Genomic DNA, 5,255 nt, shown 5'->3' on the forward strand with positions numbered 1-5,255 from the left:
TATTTACACGTGAAGAATGCACTTTATCTGCAGGATAATTACAAACATATACACGTGAAGAATGCACTTTATCTGCAGGATCATTACAAACATATACACGTGAAGAATACACTTTATCTGTAGGATAATTACAAACATATACACGTGAAGAATACACTTTATCTGTAGGATAATTACAAATATTTACACGTGAAGAATGCACTTTATCTGCAGGATAATTACAAACATACACACGTGAAGAATACACTTTATCTGCAGGATAATTACAAATATTTACACGTGAAGAATGGACTTTATCTGCAGGATGATTGTAGATATTTACACGTGAAAAATGCACTTTATCTGCAGGATAATTACAAAATATACACGTGAAGAATACACTTTATCTGCAGGTCTCTTGCTAGTGTCGATAAACCTATGGATTTGAGTTTTGTAGATGCATAGAATCCCACATTCCCACATGATTTCTCATTATCCATCTGCAATTTGTAAAGAAAAAATGGGAAATTATTTGCTCTTTAGTACTGCAGAATTTTATATTTTTGATGTTACACTACTCAGTGTAAAGATAGGAAAAGAGTAAGTAAAGATGTAGGAGAATCCAGCACCAGTTAATGAGGTAAACTGCAATATTGATGACAATTATTAATTGTATCAGAACAAAATCATTGCAATAAAAGTAGCGTGGTCCATAAAACTGTTTTAAAAATGTGTTTAAAACAAAAAAAACGTATCGGATCCATAGCACCCATCAGTACTTCTGAGGTTAAAGCATAAAAACCTATGTCAATACTATCGTTAATGAGATGATGATTATTGATGGTACGTATAGTTATTAAAAGCGTTATTTAGCTATTCTAAAGGTCGAATAACTATTACAATTTCAAGACTACTTTTTAATACAAGTTTAAAAAAGCAGTCATGCATAACCTTCTTTACAAAAACGTCTCAGTGTAATTAATTAATGTTATCTGGATGTGATATTGATGCTAGCTTTCAGATGCTTTCTTTCCGAATAATTATGATTAAGCAGTTACGTTTTTATCATAATTCATCAGTGCAGAGTGTAAAACATTACCTTAACATGTATCTAATTTAACTTTTGATTTACAAACTTTAAGTGAGTTTAATTCAGGGAGTACACGAGTGTACGTCACAACTATTTAGACGTAACATTCTTGTTTGACATTGTGCCGGAAAACAAACAGCTACAACAGTGGTAACGAAGTTTTCTTGTTATTTGGTAAAAAAAAAACAGTAAAAAACATGGTCACACGATGTATCTCAAATAATTTCAATCAACAAATGAGAACGTTCTTTTGAGAATACTTTTTGTTTTACTTTGTCTCGTGTTTCTCTATACTTCATGACAATCGGAAACAACGGAAGAAAATGACAAATATAATTTCTATTTCAAATACATTTATTAACAGCACAAAAAATTTAACAAAGTTTACTATACAATTTGTTTTCTAATGTCAACTGCTTGCTTTAGATAAGTACTAATACACAGTGTTACCTCATGTGAATCTTTTTTATGTATGCACACAGGAGAGGCTTTATAAACGGGTTTAATGAATCAGATATTGGTCAATTCTTGACTTGCCAAACGACTGCTTAACATAACTTTTGATTAACGTCACTAATATGAATTATGACTTATTTTACACGACTATCATATCTTAAAAGCTTTGATTTTACAACCCATTAAACTCAATATTACGTTTTTTTTTTTTTTTTTTTCATCGAGTGACTTATTAAAAATAAAACTACCAATTTCCTCCACAGATGCCTTATATATCTTGGGTTGTCATATTTCAGAAAGAAAGTTTGGGCTACTTATAACACAACACACCTGTCTTTCAGTTGTAATGGTTATATAATTCGGACGTTTCAGAATCATCCTGAAGATAAAGTGCCTTGTTCATGTATAGATATTTGTAAACTTTCTGTAGATAAAGTGTTCTTCACGTGTAAATATTTTTAATCATCCTACAGATGAAATGCCTTCTTCACGTGTAAATATTTGTAATCATCATACAGACAAAGTGCCTTCGACACGTGAAAATATTTGTAATTATTCTACAGATAAAGTGCATTCTTCACGTGTATATGTTTGTAATCATCCTGCAGATAAACTGCCTTCTTCACGTGAAAATATTTGTAATCATCCTGCAGATAAAGTGTTTTTCACGTGTAAGTATTTGTAATCATCCCACAGATAAAGTGCCTACTTTGTGAGTAAATATTTGTAACATCCTTCAATTAAAGTGTCTTCTTTACGTTAAAATACTTTGTAATTATCCCACAGATAAAGTGCCTTCTGTGTAAGTAAATATTTTTAACATCCTTCAAGTAAAGTGCCTTCTTTACGTTAAAATACTTTGTAATTATCCTGTAGATAAAATTCCTTCTTCATGGGTAAGTATTTGTAATAATCTTGCAAATAAAGTACCTTATCTACTCGTAAATATTTTTATTCTTGTTTAGCTTATGTTGCTCATGCTAACGAAAGCCTTTCGATAAAGATAATTATTAATTTGTTGTTTCGAACACCTCTTTCTGGTACATGCCAGCTGTTATTTCTCAGGAATTTGTTGGATCACACACAAATACTCTGAAAATTTTACTGGTGTACAAAGCTATTCATAACAAAACAAAAAATGAAGTATAATCAATAATGGGATTGTACTCAAAATCTCGATAGTACATGAAAGTAGACGTTGTATTACGCAGTAAACAAAAGATATAAGTTTTCTTTTTTCCCGTCTTTCAGTAGCGTGTTCGACACACAATCTGCGGGTCGCAGGTTCGAATCGCCGTTCCACCAAACACGCTCGCCCTTTCAGCCGTGAGGGCGTTATTATGTGACGGTCAATCCCACTATTCGTTGGTAAAAGAGTAGTCCAAGAGTTGGCGGTGGGTGGTAATGACTAGTTGCCTTCCCTCTAGTCTTACACTGCTAAATTAGGGACAGCTAGCGTAGATAGCCCTCGTATAGCTTTGTGCAAAATTTATAACTAACAAACAAATAAACCGTAGCGTTTTCGATAAATGTATAATCTCAAGAAAAGAGAGATTTACTTACAAAAAATCTAGTAAAGACACAAAATATAAAATGACTGAGTTTTGAAGATAAAATGATTCAAACTTATCTTCATAGAACCAATGTCAAACGCTAGGAAAAGCAGCTAAAATGGTATGATATAACGTTAAACTTTGTTGCTGGTAAACACATTCTTACATGCAAATAATAAATATATAGATGTGAAGTGAAATGCATTTGATACATTTACATTTTCGTTATAATAAATACATTAGTTTATTGTAAACTTTTACAATTAAAATGAAAAAAAAAGTCTTTAGGATTGCAACTAGAACTGGAGTGATAATAATTTAAGTATTAAAATTTAAATAAATAAATGAATATATATATAGAATTTTTCACTGTTTCTATATCTATATATATATATATTCTATATGTGTATATAAATATATATATATATATATATATATATATACATTGGAACTTGTTCCGGCTCGCTGGTACTACAGAGATATAGATAGTTTCAACCTGATTATGATAGTCGCGAAAATACATAGGAAACACGAGCGTGTAAAATAAGATTTTAAAGTCAATATTATCTTTTCGCGAGGAGTAAGCGTGTATTTAGAAACAATCTCGAAACATTTTATAGTAAAAGGTAAACATCCTCCTGCTCTCAGTAGACATAGAGACATAAAGGTTCATGTTCACTTTGATATATTTTAATTGAATATTCTTTTACCCTAGCACGTCTAAAATCGACTCTTCTTTGCACTATCAGGTCTATAAAACGAAAACTCAGAGAAAATTTAATTATTTCTTGTCAGCGTTACGGGTTTATCAAATTATAAAATACTAAAGCTATATTTTATTTAGCGTTATGTTAAACTTGAAGTGAGGGCTTTCTAAGGTTGCAAGAGGTGAATGACAATAAACGTAAAAGCCTAGCCTTCCCAGTATCCGTAACAAGAGAAAAGGAAATGTTAAAAGTAAACTTTGAGTAGATATTATACAGGGCGTAAAAAAAAGAGGTAAACGTTGAATTTCATACTTAATCCTGGAAAGCGTTGCGAGATCTAAAGGCAATATTTTTACCATTAAACAGCTTTGGCCAACAGTTGTACGTTTGACATTCATAAAAGTGACTAGAACATCTTTGACATCAAATATATACACATTTACTCACAGGCACTAAACAGAGTGAAAAATAAGAATGTTAAGTTGGATCACCAGAAAAGTAATAATTAAAAGTGTAGTATTATGAGCATATGTATTCATGTGTAAATATGCATACCTATATATACATTTTTTTACGCCCCCCTTTGCACACCCATTCAGTGTAGTATTATGAGCATTTGTATTCATGTGTAAATATGCATACCTATATATACATTTTCTTACGCCCCCCTTTGCACACCCATTCAGCAGTCCACCACTCATCCTTAGATGTATGTACGTATGGTCCTGTAAATTGTAGCGAACTATTTTGAGTGTTATTTTTATACTTTTGTAAGATATAGAGACGAAGGATATTTAAGATGTAGTCCTCTTACATTCAAATACGCTGTCTTAAGAGAAGATGTCACTGGGTAAGGTATTGTTAAGAAATGTCATGATTTATAACATATTAAACGTTTAGAAACGTATCTTTTTTAAGCGTACGTAATTACTACAAACTCACAAAATTCCGTTAGGATTAGCAATGTTCTGTCGCCTTATTTCATCAAACTTTAGGGTACTTTTCAAGAGTTATTTTACCATAAATGTACAAGCTCTTTTAGGTACATAGGTACCCCTTTTCAGTGGAAGAGTTAAAAAAATGTCTTGTTAAAGCTTTCATCTCAGCATGATAACTTTCTCCTGACTGTCATTTTATGACATGTATTTCTATTTCTGTGACAACAGTGAACACTACCGTACGTGCACATGAGGAGAAAACGTAACCCCAAAGATCGACATTAAAAGTTGAGTTGACATTTACGAAACAAAGATTAGAAAAATAGACTTACAGCATCGTCATTACATGGATTGATATTGTTCTGTAAGATTGTGAAATACGGTTACCTAGAGCTTCTATGACGTCATTGGTGTACCTCCTACTCCCAAAAAATGCAGTTACAATCCTTCAAGCAGTAGGATTCTGAAATATATTTATTTATAACTGCTACTACGTGATTCATGTAAGTTATTCCAAGTAATGCACTTACAA

Source organism: Limulus polyphemus, unplaced genomic scaffold, assembly GCF_000517525.1.
Source record: "Limulus polyphemus unplaced genomic scaffold, Limulus_polyphemus-2.1.2 Scaffold1265, whole genome shotgun sequence".
Taxonomy (NCBI): domain Eukaryota; kingdom Metazoa; phylum Arthropoda; class Merostomata; order Xiphosura; family Limulidae; genus Limulus; species Limulus polyphemus.